General features: G+C 42.1%; 1 pseudogene; it reads left to right on the top strand.

The window, feature by feature from the left end:
* The first annotated feature begins 6,329 nt into the window (after positions 1-6,329).
* On the top strand, positions 6,330-6,421 carry LOC132419050 (U6 spliceosomal RNA; annotated as a pseudogene).
* Positions 6,422-17,958: the final 11,537 nt, after the last annotated feature.

Raw genomic sequence — 17,958 nt, 5'->3', positions numbered from 1 at the left:
TTGAATTTTGTCAGAAGCTTTCTCTGCATCTATTGAGATGATCATATGGTTTTTCTCCTTCAATTTGTTAATATGGTTTATCACATTGATTGTTTTGCATATATTGAAGAATCCTTGCATTCCTGGAATAAACCCCACTTGATCATGGTGCATGATCCTTTTAATGCCCTGCTCGATTCTATTTGCTAGTATTTTGTTTAGGATTTTTGCATCTACGTTCATCAGTGATATTGGCCTGTCGTTTTCTTTCTTTGTGATATCCTTGTCTGGTTTTGGTATCAAGGTGATGGTGGCCTCGTAGAATGAGTTTGGGAGTGTTCCTCTCACTGCTATATTTTGGAAGAGTTTGACAAGGATAGGTGTTAGCTCTTCTCTAAATGTTTGATAGAATTCTCCTGTGAAGACTTCTTGTCCTGGGCTTTTTTTTGTTGGAAGATTTTTAATCACAGTTTCAATTTCGGCACTTTTGATTGGTCTGTTCATATTTTCTATTTCTTCCTGATTCAGTCTTGGCAGGTCATGCATTTCTAAGAATTTGTCCATTTCTTCCAGGTTGTCCATTTTATTGGCATAGAGTTGCTTGTAGTAATCTCCCATGATCATTTGTTTTTCTGTAGTGTCAGTTGTTACTTCTCCTTTTTCATTTCTAATTCTATTGATTTGACTGTTCTCCTTTTTTTCTTGATGAGTCTGGCTTCTGGTTTATCAATTTTTTTTATCTTCTCAAAGAACCAGGTTTTAGTTTTATTGACCTTTGCTATCGTTTCCTTCATTTCTTTTTCATTTATTTCTGATCTGATCTTTATGATTTCTTTCCTTCTGCTAACTTTGAGGGTTTTTTGTTCTTCTTTCTCTAATTGCTTTAGGTGCAAGATTAGGTTGTTTATTCGAGATGTATCCTGTTCCTTAAGGTAGGATTGTATTGCTATAAACTTCCCTCTTAGAACTGCTTTTGCTGCATCCCATAGGTTTTGGGTCGTCGTGTCTCCATTGTCATTTCTTTCTAGGTATTTTTTTGATTTCCTCTTTGATTTCTTCAGTAATCACTTCGTTATTAAGTAGTGTATTGTTTAGCCTCCATGTGTTTGTATTTTTTACAGATCTTTTTCAGTAATTGATATCTAGTCTCATAGCATGGTGGTTGGAAAAGATACTTGATACAATTTCAATTTTTTAAAATTTACCAAGGCTTGTTTTGTGACCCAAGATATGATCTATCCTGGATAATGTTCCATGAGCACTTGAGAAAAGTGTGTATTCTGTTGTTTTTGAATGGAATGCCCTATAAATATCAATTAAGCCCATCTTGTTTAATGTATCATTTAAAGCTTGTGTTTCCTTATTTATTTTCATTTTGGATGTTCTGTCAATTGGTGACAGTGAGGTGTTAAAGTCCCCTACTATGAGTGTGTTACTGTCAATTTCCCCTTTTATGGCTGTTAGTATTTGCCTTATGTATTGAGGTGCTCCTATGTTGGGTGTATAAATATTTACAATTGTTATATCTTCTTCTTGGATCTATCCCTTCATCATTATGTAGTGTCCTTCTTTGTGTCTTCTAATAGTCTTTATTTTAAACTCTATTGTTTCTGATATAATAATTGCTACTCCAGTTTTCTTTTGGTTTCCCATTGCATGGAATAACTTTTTCTGTCCCCTTACTTTTATTCGTATGTGTCTCTAGGTCTGAGGTGGGTCTCTTGTAGACAGCATATATATGGATCTTGTTTTTGTATCCATTCAGACAATCTGTGTCTTTTGGTGGGAGCATTTAGTCCATTTACATTTAAGGTAGTTATCAATATGTATGTTCCTATTTCCATTTTCTTAATTGTTTTGAGTTTATTATTGTAGGTCTTTTCCTTCTCTTGTGTTTCTTGCCTAGAGAAGTTCCTTTAGCATTTGTTTTAAAGCTGGTTTTGTGGTGCTGAACTGTCTCAGCTTTTGCTTGTCTGTAAAGGTTTTAATTTCTCCATCAAATCTGAATGAGATCCTTGCTGGGTAATCTTGGTTGCAGGTTTTTCTCCTTCATCACTTTAAATATGTCCTGCCAGTCCCTTCTGGCTTGCAGAGTTTCTGCTGAGAGATCAGCTGTTAACCTTATGGGGATTCCCTTGTGTGTTATTTGTTGTTTTTCTCCTGCTGCTTTTAATATGTTTTCTTTGTATTTAATTTTTGACAGTTTGATTAATACGTGTCTTGGCATATTTCTCCTTGGATTTATCCTGTATGGGACTTTCTGTGGTTCCTGGACTTGATTAACTATTTCCTTTCCCATATTAGGGAAGTTTTCAACTATAATCTCTTCAAATATCTTCTCAATCCTTTTCTCTTTCTCTTCTTTTTCTGGAACCACTATAATTCGAATGTTGGTGTGTTTAATGTTGTCCCAGAGGTCTCTGAGACTGTCCTCAGTTCTTTTCATTCTGTTTTCTTTATTCTGCTCTGCAGTAGCTGTTTCCACTATTTTATCTTCCAGGTCACTTATCCGTTCTTCTGCCTCAGTTATTCTGCTATTGATCCCATCTAGAGTATTTTTAATTTCATTTTTTGTGTTGTTCATCATTGCTTATTTAATCTTTAGTTTTTCTAGGTCCTTGTGAAATGTTTCTTGCATTTTCTCTATTCTATTTCCAAGGTTTTGAATCATCTTTACTATCATTTTTCTGAATTATTTTTCAGGTAGACTGCCTATTTCCTCTTCTTTTGTTAGGTCTGGTGGGTTTTTATCTTGCTCCTTCATCTGCTGTGTGTTTTTCTGTCTTCTCATTTTGCTTATCTTACTGTGTTTGGGGTCTCCTTTTTAAAGGCTGCAGGTTCATAGTTCTCATTTTGTAGGCTTCCTTGTGGAGGAGACTAGTGCCTGTGTTCTGGTGGATGAGACTGGATCTTGTCTTTCTGGTGGGCAGGTCCACGTCTGGTGGTGTGTTTTGGCGTGTCTGTGGACTTATTATGATTTTTGTCAGCCTCTCTGCTAATGGGTGGGGTCATGTTCCTGTTTTGCTAGTTGTTTGGTATAGGGTGTCCAGCACTGTAGCTTGCTGGTCGTTGAGTGAAGCTGGTTGCTGGTGTTGAGATGGAGATCTCTGGGAGATTTTTGCCGTTTGATATTATGTGGAGCTGGGAGGTCTCTTGTGGACCAGTGTCCTGAAGTTGGCTCTCCCACCTCAGAGGCACAGCACTGACTCCTGGCTGCAGCACCTAGAGCCTTTCATACACACGGCTCAGAATAAAAGGGAGAAAAAGTAGAACGAACGAAAGAAAGAAAGAAAGAAAGAAAGAAAGAAAGAAAGAAAGACAGGCGGGAGGGAGGGAGGAGGGAAGGAAGGAAGGAAGGAAAGAAAGAAGATAAAACAAAATAAGATAAAATAAAATAAAGTTATTAAAATAAAAAAATAATTTTTAAGAAAAAAAATTTTTTTAGAGGAAAAAAAATAACGCACCGATAGAACCCTAGGACTAATGGTGGAAGCAAAGCTATACAGACAAAATCTCCCACAGAAGCATACACATACACACTCACAAAAAGAGGAAAAGGGGGGCTTCCCTGGTGGCGCAGTTGTTGAGAGTCTGCCTGCTGATGCAGGGGACACGGGTTTGTGCCCCGGTCTGGGAAGATCCCACATGCCGCGGAGAGGCTAGGCCCGTGAGCCATGGCTGCTGAGCCTGCGCGTCCAGAGCCTGTGCTCCGCAACGGGAGAGGCCACAACAGTGAGAGGTCCGCGTACTGCAAAAAAAAAAGAAAAAAAAAAAAAGAAGAAAAGGGGAAAAAATCATAAATCTTGCTCTCAAAGTCCACCTCCTCCATTTGGGATGATTTGTTGTCTATTCATGTATTCCACAGATGCAGGTACATCAAGTTGATTGTGGAGATTTAATCCGCTGCTTCTGAGGCTTCTGGGAGGGATTTCCCTTTCTCTTCTTTCTTCTCACAGCTCCCGGGGCTCAGCTTTGGATTTGGCCCCGCCTCTGCGTTTAGGTAGCCGGAGGGCGTCTGTTCTTCGCTCAGACAGGACGGGGTTAAAGGAGCAGCTGCTTCGAGGACTCTGGCTCACTCAGGCCGTGGGTAGGGAGGGGTATGGAGTGCGGGGAGAGCCTGCGGCGGCAGAGGCCAGCGTGATGCACCAGGCTGAGGCACGCCATGCGTTCTCCCGGGGAAGTTGTCCCTGGATCCCAGGACCCTGGCAGTGGCGGGCTGCACAGCCTCCCCGGGAGGGGGGTGTGGATAGTGACCTGTGCTCACACACAGGCTTCTTGGTGGTGGCAGCAGCAGCCTTAGCGTCTCATGCTCGTCTCTGGGGTCTGAGCTGTTAGCCGCTGCTCACGCCCATCTCTGGAGCTCCTTTAAGCAGTGCTCTTTATCCCCTCTCCTCGTGCACCAGGAAACAAAGAGGGAAGAAAAAGTCTCTTTTCTCTTTGGCAGGTCCAGACTTTTCCCCGGACTCCCTCCCAGCTAGCCGTGGTGCACTAAACCCCCGCAGGCTGTGTTCAGTCCTATCCCTGCGCCCCGCCCACCCCGGCAGGTGAGCAGACAAGCCTCCTCAGACAAGCCTCTCGGGCTGCTGAGTGCCGGTTGTCACTGATCCTCTGTGCGGGAATCTCTCCTCTTTGCCCTCCGCACCCCTGTTGCTGTGCTCTCCTCCACGACTCGGAAGCTTTCCCCCTCTGCCTCCCGCAGTCTCCACCCGTGAAAGGGCTTCCTAGTGTGTGGAAACCTTTTCTCCTTCACAGCTCCCTCCCACTGGTGCAGGTCCCGTCCCTATCCTTTTGTCTCTGTTTATTCTTTTTTCTTTTGTCCTACCCAGGTACGTGGGGACTTTCTTGCCTTTTGGGAGGTCTGAGGTCTTCTGCCTGCGTTCAGTAGTTGTTCTGTAGGAGTTGTTCCACGTGTACATGTATTTCTGGTGTATCTGTGGGGAGGATGGTGATCTCCGCATCTTACTCTTCCACCATCTTCCCCTATCTCTCCCTACAATACAGTATTGTTAACTATACTCACCCTGTTGTACATGAGTTCTCTGGAATTTATTCATCTTATAACTGAAAGTTTGTACACTTTGACCAACATCTCCCTATTTCCCCTACACCCAGTGCCTGGTAACCATCAGTCTACTCTCTGTTTCTATGAGTTTGATGTTTTTAGATTCCACATATAAGTGAGATCATATAGTACTTGTTTTTCTATGTCTGACTTTCTCATGTAGCATAATGCCCTCAACGTCAATCCACATTGACACAGATGGCAGAATTTACTCATTTCTCATGGCTGAATAATGTTCTGTTGTATGTATATACCACATCTTCTTTACCCGTTCATCCACTGATGGACACGAAGGTTGTTTCCATATCTTGGCTATTGTGAATAATGCTGCAATAAAATGGGAGTGTTGATATCTCTTCAATATCTTGTTTTCATTTCCTTTGGAAATATACAAAGAAGTGGGATTGCTCGATCATATGATAGTCCTATTTTTAATTTTTGAGGAAGCTCCATACTGTATTTTTAGTGGCTGCACCAATTTACATTCCCACCAACAGTGCACGAGGACTCCCTTTTCTCCACATCCTTGCCAACACTTGTTATCTCTTGTCATCTTGATGATAGCCATTCTAACAGGTGGAAGGTGACATCTCATTGTAGCTTTGATTTGCATTTCCTTAATAATTAGTGATGTTGAACATCTGTTCACGTACCTGTTGGCCATTTGTATGTCCTCTTTGGGAAAAAAATGTCTATTCAGGTCCTCTGCCCATTTTTAAATTACATTATTTGATTTTTGCTATTGAGTTGTATGAGTTCCTTATAGATTTTGGATATAAAACCCTTATTTTTTTGGTTTGCAAATATTTTCTCCCATTCCACAGCTTGCCTCTTTATTCTGTCAATTGTTTCTTATGTTGAGCAGAAGCTTTTTATTTTGATGTAGATCCACTTGTATATTTTTTATTTTCTTGCTTGCACTTTTGGTATCATACCCCCAAAGTCAGTATATTATACACCTGTAACATATAATGTTGTACAGCAACTATGCTTCAATTAAAAAATTTTAAAAGAGCTAAGATTATAAAACTTCTAAAAAAAAGGAGAAAATCTTAGTGACCTTGGATTTCACAAAAATTTCTTGATTACAGCACAAAAAAACAAACTACAAAAGAAAAAAATAAATAAATTGAACTTCAAAATTAAAACATTTTGCTCTTTCAAAGACACTGTTAAGAAAATGAAGAGGTAAGTGAGAGCCTGGGAAAAAATAATTTGCAAAACACATACCCAACAAATGACTTGTAACTAGAATATATAAACAGCTCTGAAAACCTAATAAAAGGAAGATCAACAGTGCTCATTTCAGTGATACAGAGAAGATTAGCATGGCCCCTGCACAAGGATAACATACAGATTCATGAAGCATTCCATATTTTTCAGTTATAAGGTAAATAAGTACTAGGGAGGTAGTGTACAGCATGATAAATATAATTATCATTGCTGTATGTTATATGTGAAAGTTGTTAAGAGAGCAAATCTTGAGTTCTCTTCACAAATACAATTTTTTTTCTTTTTCTTTTATTTTGTATCTGTATGAGATAATGGATGTTCACTAAACTTATTGGGGTAATCATTTCATGAAGTATGTAAGTCAAATCATTATACTGTACATCTTAAACTTATACAGTGCTGTATATTAATTGCATTTCCATCAAACTAGAAGGAAAAAAATTTTTAATAGAAAAAAGCTCACAAAAAATAAATCTCCAGGTTCAGATGGTTTCACTGAAGAATTTCCCCAACATTCAGAAAATAACACTAATTTTACATAATGCCTTCCAGAAAATGGAAGAAACATTACTTATTTTTAGACTAATATTACCCTGATACTTCTCTTTGAGTATCATTATATCTAATACATTTTCACTTATTTGGTATTACACATCTATTATGGATGAAGACAACCCGAGTAGGTCTGTCTCTTAGAACTGGCCTTATATACTGAACAAACACCCCCTGGGTGAAGACACAATAGGAGTGGCTCTATGCCTCCCCACCTGGCTTTTGCAGAAGTGACCCAACCATAATGACTTATGTATGTATCTCTGAAAACTGAAACTATGTGAAGCAAGCTGAAGAGGGACTAGCCTCAGCTTTGACCCTTTATCTCTGCACCATGTTGGGAGGGAGAAGAGGAAGACTGCTAGAGGGTCCTGTGGCTGGAACTTTTGCACTCAGGAGGGCAGTTTCTGAGGGTCTGGACACGATGTGGGTAAGGATTCCACATGACTGTAGACCACATGACGTGCTGGATGCCCCCCAGAGAGAATTCCTTTTGCCTTTGGTAAACCCTTGCCCCACTTTCCTTAGCCCTGCACCAAGTCATATTCCAGCATCTGGCAGGGGCTGCACCTTTACTCTTGGACAGCCTACCCTCGGCTCTGCATCAGAGATTTGCCTTCTGAGGAGATTACTGGCCTGAATTATCGACGGCCTGCTAAGGTCCCACTGGCAGTCGGCTGGCACTTCTGGATGAAAGGGGTATTCTGTTTGGAAGACAGTGCCTGCTTGGGGGGGGGGGTGGTGACCAGACGTAAAAGACACCATTGCCCATGGCCTGAGACGATTTTAAAAGAGAATCTTGTGCTTAAGTTGTCCCAAACCACAAGCATCTACGCCTGGCACTCTTTTTTTTTTTTTCAGATGAGAGCATTTATTGAGCTAAGCCCCCTTCTTAGGACTTTGCCTGTACTGTCCGTTTCTTCAAGGGCCCTATGAGGTAGGTGCTCCCATTGCCCCATTTTGCAGATGAGGAAACTGAGGCACAGAGAGGTGTGTCACTGGCTCAAGGTAGAGTGGGGAACAGGTTCCTGCTCTGAGTCAGGAAGTCACCTACTCTATGGGAAGTGGTGGGGTTGGGCTCCAAGCCCACCCTGCTGTCGGCCGAGGACTGGAGTGTGGTGTAAACCTGGGCTTCTTCCTGCGGGGGCTGGAAGGATGTGCCTGGGTGCAGTGCTGGGGCCTGGGAAGCTCCCAGATTTGAGCCAAGATCACCCAGGCTATGCCCTCCCCACAGGCCTCAGCCTACCTGAAACAGAACAAGTACCAGCAGGCGGAGGAACTGCACAAAGAAATCCTCAGCAGGGAGGCCCTGCCTGCCCCTCTTGGTGAGCCCCCAGCCCCTCCCCTCTGCCCCAGGGGGCTCCTCAGCATCCCCACCACAATGGCCCCATCTGTTCCCCAGGAGCCCCCAACAAAGGCACAGCTGGTGATGCAGAACAGCAGGTGAGGACATACGCCTGGCACTCTTACTCTCCATCTTCCTCACACCAGATAACCTGCCGCTTGCCAAGACCAACTACTAGTTCTTCTTGCTCCTGGGCTTCTGGTATTAACAAAGGACTGGAAGTACAATGCGCAGGCTTGGGCTTCAGAGCACCCACCCCTTGCGTGGTTTTGGTCCAATCACCAGCAGAGGGGACGGAAAGACACGCGAGAGGACCTTCAGAAAAAACGCTGGATCGTGGCGGGAACTTCAGGAATGTCCAAACTGGGGGCTCCATAAGCAATGGACTGGACTGAGCAGGTTAAGGGTAAGGAGAGTGAGTGGCCACGGAGGACCTCCCTCTAGTGACAAGTTTGGGAGGTGGGCAAGGAAAAATAGTCTGGACCTCATACCTGGCAGAGACAAACTTAGGCGTGAGGGATGTAGTTAAAGAAGGAAGCTTTCTCTGGATAAAATACTAATACTATGAAAAATGAATTTTAAAATAATGGCATATTAAGCTTTTTATTATGAAAAGTGAAGAGAATAAACTAATAGAAACCAAAATAATAACAACCTAGATTATTTAAAATAACTGTATTGGAGTATAGTTGACATACTATAAGCTGCATTTAAAGCCTATGATTTGGGGCTTCCCTGGTGGCTCAGTGGTTGAGAGTCTGCCTGCCGATGCAGGGGTCACGGGTTCATGCCCCAGTCCGGGAAGATCCCACATGCTGCGGAGCGGCTGGGCCCGTGAGCCATGGCTGCTGAGCCTGTGCGTCCTGAGCCTGTGCTCCGCAACGGGAGAGGGCACAGCAGTGAGAGGCCCGCGTACCACAAAAAAAAAAAAAAAGCCTATTATTTGATAAATTCTGATGTATGTATACACCTGAAAACCATGAGCAAAACAAGGAATACACTCACATTGTTCGTTTTTTTAAAAAAAAATAAATTTATTTATTTATTTTTGGCTGCATTGGGTCTCCGTTGCTGCACGTGGGCAAGGGCTTTCTCTGGTTGCGGCGAGCTGGGGCTTACTCTTTGTTGCGGTGCACAGATTTCTCATTGCAGTGGCCTCTCTTGTTGCAGAGCACAGGCTCTAGGCACGCAGGCTTTGGTAGTTGTGGCACGTGGGCTCAGTAGTTGTGGCTTGCGGGCTCCAGAGCGCAGGCTCAGTAGATGTGGCACATGGGCTTTGTTGCTCCGCAGCATGTGGAATCTTCCCAGACGAGGGCTCAAACCCGTGTCCCCTAATTGGCAGGCAGACTCCCAACCACTGCGCCACCAGGAAAGCCCACATTGTTCATTTTTGTAGTTCACCCTCCTCTCTATCCACCATCCACAGCCAGTGATCAGCTTTCTGTCACTGTAGATCAGTTTGAAATTTTGACATTTTTTAAATAAGTGGAACGATGAAATACGCATTCTTTGGTCTGGCTTCTTTCACCAGCATAATCATTTTGAAATTCATTCATGGTCATATCAATAGCTCGTTCCTTTTTATTCCCGAGTAGTAAGCCATTGTACAATATACAACAATTTGTTCAGGTGTTCTTTTATTTTTTTTAAACATCTTTATTGGAGTATCTTTATTGGAGTATAATTGCTTAACAATGGTATGTTAGTTTCTGCTTTATAACAAAGTGAATCAGTTATACATATACATATGTTCCCATATCTCTTCCCTCTTGCATCTCCCTCCCTCCCACCCTCCCTATCCCACCCCTCTAGGTGGTCACAAAGCACCAGCTGATCTCCCTGTGCTATGCGGCTGCTTCCCACTAGCTAATCTCTTTTACTTTTGGTAGTATATATAAGTCCATGCTACTCTCTCACTTCGTCCCAGCTTACCCTTCCCCCTCCCCATGTCCTCAAGTCCATTCTCTACGTCTGCATCTTTATTCCTGTCCTGCCCATAGGTTCTTCATAACCATTTTTTTTGTTAGAGTCCATATATATGTGTTAGCATACAGTACTTTTTTTTCTCTTTCTGACTTACTTCACTCTGTATGACAGACTCTAGGTCCATCCACCTCACTACAAATAACTCTATTTCATTTCTTTTTATGGCTGAGTAATATTCCATTGTATATATGTGCCACATCTTCTTTATCCATTCATCTGTCGATGGACACTTAGGTTGCTTCCATGTCCTGGATGTTGTAAATAGAGCTGCAATGAACTTTGTGGTACATGACTCTTTTTGAATTATGGTTTTCTCAGGGTATATGCCCAGTAGTGGGATTGCTGGATCGTAAGGTAGTTCTATTTTTAGTTTTTTCAGGAACCTCCATACTTTTCTCCATAGTGGCTATATCAATTTACATTCCCACCAACAGTGCAAGAGGGTTCCCTTTTCTCCACATACTCTGCAGCATTTATCATTTGTAGATATTTTGATGCTGGCCGTTCTGACCAGTATGAGGTGATACCTCATTATAGTTTTGATTTGCATTTCTCTATTGATTAGTGATGTTGAGCATCCTTTCATGTGTTTGTTGGCAATCTGTATGTCTTCTTTGGAGAAATGTCTATTTAGGTCTTCTGCCCAGTTTTAGATTGGGTTGTTGTTTTTTTTGATATTGAACTGCATGAGCTGCTTGTAAATTTTGGAGATTAATCCTTTGTCAGTTGCTTCATTTGCAAACATTTTCTCCCATTCTGAGGGTTGTCTTTTCGTCTTGTATATGGCTTCTTTTCCTGTGCAAAAGCTTTTAAGTTTCATTAGGTCCCATTTGTTTATTTTTGGTCTTATTTCCATTACTCTGGGAGGTGGATCAAAAAAAATCTTGCTGTGATTTATGTCATAGAGTGTTCTTTCGGGCTTCCCTGGTGGCGCAGTGGTTGAGAGTCCGCCTGCTGATGCAGGGGACACGGGTTCGTGCCCCGGTCCAGGAAGATCCCACATGCCGCAGAACGGCTGGGCCTGTGAGCCGTGGCCGCTGAGCCTGCGCATCCTGAGCCTGTGCTCCACAACGGGAGAGGCCACAACAGTCAGAGGCCCGTGTACCGCAAAAAAAAAAAAAAAGAGTGTTCTTTCTATGTTTTCCTCTTAGAGTTTTATAGTGTCTGGTCTTACATTTAAGTCTTTAATCCATTTTGAGTTTATTTTTGTGTATTTTGTTAGGGAGTGTTTTAATTTCATTCTTTTAAATGTAGCTGTCTAGTTTTCCCAGCACCACTTATTGAAGAGACTGTCTTTTCTCCACTGTATATCCTTGCCTCCTTTGTCATAGATTAGTTGACCGTAGGTGCATGGGTTTATCTCTGGGCTTTCTATCCTGTTCCATTGATCTATATTTCTGTTTTTGTGCCAGTACCATATTGTCTTGATTACTGTAGCTTTGTGGTAGAGTCTGAGGTCAGGGAATCTGATTCCTCCAGCTCCGTTTTTTGTGGGGTTTTTTTGTCCCCTCAAGATCGTTTTGACTCTTTGAGGTCTTTTGTCTCCATACAAATTTTAAGATTTTTTGTTCTAGTTCTGTGACAAATGTCACTGGTAGTTTGATAGGGATTGTACTGAATCTGTAGATTGCTTTGGGTAGTATAGTCGTTTTCACAATATTGATTTTTCCAATCCAATAACATGGTATATCTATCTCCCCATCTGTTTGTGTCATCTTTGATTTCTTTCATCAGTGTCTTACAGTTTTCTGGTATAGTTCTTTTACCTCCTTAGGTAGGTTTATGGAATCCTTCCTTGTGGTTCCCTCTTTATATCTTTTCGTTTAGAAGATAATTTCTGCTAGTCTTCAGGATTTTGTCATTGATAGTTGCTCTGTAAATAGTTGTAGTTTTGGTGTGCCTGTGGGAGGAGGTGAGCTCAGGGTCTTCCTCTCCACCGTCTTGGCCACCTCCCACAGGCTTAGTGTTTAAACTGCTCCAGCAGTCTTTACCTTGGTCCCTTACACTCACCCGTTATTGGAGAAGGCAATACTACCACCGCTTTCAGCTGCCTTTCTCATCTTTTTTTTTTTTTTAACATCTTTATTGGGGCATAATTGCTTTACAATGGTGTGTTAGTTTCTGCTTTACAACAAAATGAATCAGTTATATATATACAGATGTTCCCATATCTCCTCCCTCTTGTGTCTCCCTCCCATCCTCCCTATCCCACCCCTCTAGGTGGTCACAAACCACCGAGCTGATCTCCCTGTGCTATACGGCTGCTTCCCACTAGCTATCTACCTTACGTTTGGTAGTGTATACAAGTCCATGCCTCTCTCTCGCTTTGTCACAGCTTACCCTTCCCCCTCCCCATATCCTCAAGTCCATTCTCTAGTAGGTCTGTGTCTTTATTCCTGTCTTAGCCCTAGGTTCTTCATGACATTTTTGTTTCTTAAATTCCATCTTGACTTACTGTGTTTTCCACTGAATATCTGCTGGCTATCTTGTTCTTCTCATGTCTTAGGTCCATCAGATTCTGTGCCATTATTTCCTTGTTTTACTGTTACACAGATGCCAACAGGTCCTGTGGCTAGTGGTGATTTGTGTCCACCTATGTGCATTTTAAGGTCTATGTGAATAGTGTATCATCATGCTGCATTATAAATGTTGATGGTAATACTTATTTTCGCTATCTAGTTGTTTTGTTTCTAAGCATAGATTAAGAGAGATTGATAGACCATGTTAGCACCATCACCATTTTCTGATTCTGTCACCTAGATTTCGTTCTTGTTAAGTTTACCATATTTTTATACAACTATTTTTTAAGTATTTAAAAGTAAATAATTATAGAATCCTTTTGATTTCCTCTGAAATATTTTAGTATGTTTTTTTAAATAAAAGAACATTTTCCTCAAGAAGAATCATACTACTACCACAACTGAAAAACATAACAATCCCCCAATATCCTCATCTTTCAAGCAGCCCCTATACAGATTTCCTCCCTTGTCCTCACAATCGCTTTCACAAGTGAGATTATTTCAAACCAGTGTCCACATGTTGCGTAGAGTCTTTTAAGAATTTCTTAATCAAGAATGTCTATTGGGACTTCCCTCGTGGTGCAGTGGTTAAGAATCCACCTGCCAATGCAGGGGACACGGGTTCGAGCCCTGGCCCAGGAAGATCTCACGTGCCGTGGAGCAACTAAGCCCATGTGCTACAACTACTGAGCATGTGCTCTAGAACCCGTGAGACAACTACTGAGCCCGTGTGCCACAACTACTGAAGCCTGCGCACCTAGGGCCTGTGCTCCGCGATAAGAGAAGGCACTGCAGTGAGAAGCCCATGCACCGCAACGAAGAGTAGCCCCACTCGCCACAACTAGAGAAAGCCCACGTGCAGCAACAAAGACCCAACACAGCCAAAAAATAAAATTAATTAATTAATTTTTAAAAATTTGATATAAAAAGAATCTGCCTGCCAATGCAGGGGACATGGGTTCAAGCCCTGGTCCAGGAAGATCCCACATACCATGGAGCAACAGCCTGTGTGCCACAACTACTGAGCCTGTGCTGTAGAGCCCACAAGCCACAACTACTGAGCTCGTGCACCACAACTACTGAAGCCCGTGCTCCCTAGAGCCCACTTGCCACAACTACTGAGCCCATGTACTGCAACAACGGAAGCCTGCGTGCCTAGAGCCTGTGCTCCACAACAAGAAAAGCCACTGCAATGAGAAGCCCGCGCACCACAACAAAGAGTAGCCCCCGCTCGCCACAACTAGAGAAAGGCTGCATGCAGCAACGAAGACCCAATGCAGCCAAATAAAAATAAATTAATTTAAAAAATAAAAGAATGTCTACTATCACAAATATATTTTTCCTTTTATTTTTGGATTATGATTTTTCTCCTATGGAATTAATAGCTAGTGCATTTTGTTTTAGATAATTTCGGAAAATTGCTATTCAGAAAAGGTAGAGCATTGCTAAATAGGATCCTATAACCATCTCCCATAATTATATTCCATCCTTCAGAAGATATGCCATTATAATCTTTATTAAAACGTTTCAAAGAGAAGTAGAGAGAATAATGTATAATGAAGCCCTTTGCACTTTCAACAGTCATTGACTTACTGCCTTTCTTGTTCTCATCAATTCCTCTACACTCCCTTTAAAGCACTATAATTAAAAATATTTTATTACATCTTTTCTACTGTCCTGAGCAGATGTCATAAAATAATGACACGATCCTAGGGAAATACGTGAGAATACACTAAGCCATATCTTGTGACTGACTCTAGAAATAAGGTGGGGAGTATAATGGGCTGGAGGGCTGAAGGTCACATCTGTTGCCAACCCTACACTGAGAAATGGTTGCACCTACCAACTGTAAAAAGAAATTTTTGGAACAATCATGAACATTTGTATAGGTTTAGGTTTGGGATGATGTTAAGGAATGTTCTTGGCCGTTATAATAAAGTTCTGGATTTCTAAGAGAATACCTTTAATTTTTAGAGATTCATTCTGAAGTCTTTGGATCTGAAATATTGGAAAGCCTGGGCTTGTTTTAAAAAGTCCACTAGGGTCCCTTCCTTCTACTTCCAGATGGATTTGGCCCTTTCCTCACTTCCCTCTCATACTCAGAAGATCCTATAATTCTGGTTTTTGCCTCCACAGGGAAATCCAACTCAAAGAAGATAGAAGAGTTTCTAGAGATGGTAGAAAAGCTGCAGCAAGGTCACGCATCTCCTCGTGCTTGAGTCCGGGTCTGGGGTTTGGGGACATGATTCAGAGTTTCACAATTCAAACCTCAGGAAATTATTCCATTCTACTTTTATTTTAAAATTTAATTATTTGAACCAATTCAGAATTCAAGAAGTTAGATAGGATAGATGGCAAATGATTTCCCTAAACTCTTGTCTCCCATTTGCTTTCCCCAAAGGCAGTCAAGTAACAACTGTTATTAGATAATTTATGTATCCTCCCAGAGATCTTTTTATATATACAAGTATGGAGAAGTATAAATATATATAAATATGTAAAAATATATATAAATATATATACTTACCCACATTTTTTAATACACAAGTGGCAGAAAACCATGTAGATGGCTTTGCACCTTCCTTTTGTTGTTGTGCTGTGTGACAGAGATGACATGAGCCCAGAGCCCACAGCAGAACTAGGGCAAAGGAATTCTGCCAAGTCCATTCTTAGTTTAAAATGCTGTGGTACAATTCCACTACTGGGCATATACCCTGAGAAAACCAAAATTCAAAAAGAGTCATGCACCAAAATGTTCATTGCAGCTCTATTTACAATAGCCTGGAGATGGAAACAACCTAAGTGTCCATCATCGGATGAATGGATAAAGAAGATGTGGCACATATATGCAATGGAATATTACTCAGCCATAAAAAGAAACGAAATTGAGCTATTTGTAATGAGGTGGATAGACCTAGAGTCTGTCATACAGAGTGAAGTAAGTCAGAAAGAGAAAGACAAATACCGTATGCTAACACATATATATGGAATTTAAGAAAAAAAAAGTCATGAAGAACCTAGGGGTAAGACAGGAATAAAGACACAGACCTACTAGAGAACGGACTTGAGGATATGGGGAGGGGGAAGGGTGAACTGTGACAAAGCGAGACAGGCATGGACATACATACACTACCAAATGTAAAGTAGATAGCTAGTGGGAAGCAGCTGCATAGCACAGGAAGATCAGCTCGGTGCTTTGTGACCACCTAGAGGGGTGGGATAGGGAGGGTGGGAGGGAGGGAGATGCAAGAGGGAAGAGATATGGGAACATATGTATATGTATAACTGATTCACTTTGTTATAAAGCAGAAACTAACACACCATTGTAAAGCAATTATACCCCAATAAAGATGTTAAAAAAAAAAGTTAAAAAAAAAAAACAAAAAACGCTGTGGTAAGTCAGCCAAAACCAGATAAGTGGAAATTTTGGCACCTCTTCCTAGAATGGCACATCAGGCCTGCTCCCTGGGCAGAAATTAGGTAGAGAGGCCACAGGACAGGAACCTCAGAAACCACCTAACCTCATGAAAACAAAATGCCCCAGGGATGGTGGTATTCGAAGTTATTATTAGCACCTCAGAGAGTGCTCTGTGGCCTAAAGGTCATTAGTGCCCAAAGCAGTTAGTGACTTCAGAAATCCCTTGCTTGCGCTTATAACTCTGTGGACTCTTGATGGGCTCTGTGGGCTTGGCCCTGGGCAGATGCAGAGATGAAGACGCCTAGTTCCTACCTTGTGAGGAGTTGAGGATCCAACCTAGAAAATGAGTTGAGATGAACATTTTAAGGCCTTGGGTATTTTTTAAATAGATGGATGGGATGTGTTTTCCTTATATTTCCATGCTTTGTTCTGTTTTGTTTAAATCGCATCTCAGAAGTAGAATTGTAAGGTCTGTGTCCCACAGGTAGAACCCTGGCTTACAGAAAAACTGGGTACTTGAGGCCCAGGTGTTCTTGGGGAATTGGTAGAGGGCTCAGGGATGGTTGGGATGTTTTTCCTCAAGCTTAGACGCCCAGCTTTGCACTGATGATCCTGTAGCCAGAGGGGCAAGAGGAGAGATGCTTCTCAGTTCAGATCATTGAAACTGGGAAACTTGTGAAGAGATTAAGTTAAAGAGGACCGTGGCAAGAGTTCTCCAAGAGGCAGTGTGCTCCCTTTCGGGGGGATGGGGTTTGCAATCTGCCACCTGGCATGCAAGGGGGCAGCATTTTTTCCTTTTATCTAATGGGGCCAATCCCTTAGTCACAGATTTGTCATGTTCTTCCCCAACCCTTGTCAGGGATCTTAATAGGATGAGGCTGCAGGGAGATCTCTCCATTGGCTTCCCACAACAGAGAGTAAAATCTAGAAGCCCTTACCTCGGTTCACAAGGCCTTGTAGGATCTCCCTTCTCCCTTCACTCCACCTCACATCCTGGTACTCTCCACTTGCTCACCTGGTATCCTCCCTGTACCCTGGAACATGTACTTCCTGCCTCCCCAGCTTAAGGCATTTTCATTTGCTGTTCCCTCTGCCTGGAAATGTCCCCACACCCTCCCTTCCTTGAGAATTGTAGAGTCTGCTCATCTTCGTTAGTTGGGGCCCAGAAAGTTGTTCCTGTACTTAAAGAAGCACCTGCCACCCCTTCAGTCTTTATCTCTGTATGCCTTGTGTTATTATTGTTACTTTACAACACAGTTATCAACGGGATGTCAAATATCATGATCTATTTTTCTGTTCACTGTCCTTTTCTACCACTCATCACAGAAGCCCACGAGGGTCCTGCACATCTTTTGTGATGCAGGAGATACTCAATAAATGCATACTGAATGAAAGCAGGATGGACACTGTGTAAACACTCACCCCATCTCCACCTACTTCAAATGGCTGGCTGTCTCCAGCTCAATTTTCCATTCCCTCTGCAGTAGAAAGCCTTGATCCAAGGATTGAGGACCTTGTTAACTGGATTAAGGAGTTTCAAAAATGTGAGCTCAGGGACCTTGGATGGCTGGCTTAGCTCAGAGAGAAGGGCCTGGTCTTTGAAGCTTCTGTTTCTTCATCTGTATAATCTGGGGATGTCTGTCAAGTCATTTGAAATGCAACAATTTGAGGGGGAGCAGAGTTGAGTGCTTTGCTTACCCAATGTCTGGCTTTCTCTTCTCTGGCCCAGTGAAACAGAAAGCCAGTGACGAGGTGAGAGAGGCCCATGCCCTCTGGGAGACCAAACAGAAGGAATTAGATTCACGTAAGAGGTTCGAGAAGATGTCCATGGCATCTCTAAGTTGTAACTCCCCATGTCCGCCCT

The sequence above is a fragment of the Delphinus delphis genome, chromosome X, assembly GCF_949987515.2.
Source record: "Delphinus delphis chromosome X, mDelDel1.2, whole genome shotgun sequence".
Taxonomy (NCBI): domain Eukaryota; kingdom Metazoa; phylum Chordata; class Mammalia; order Artiodactyla; family Delphinidae; genus Delphinus; species Delphinus delphis.
This window is presented reverse-complemented; position numbering and strand designations above follow the sequence as displayed.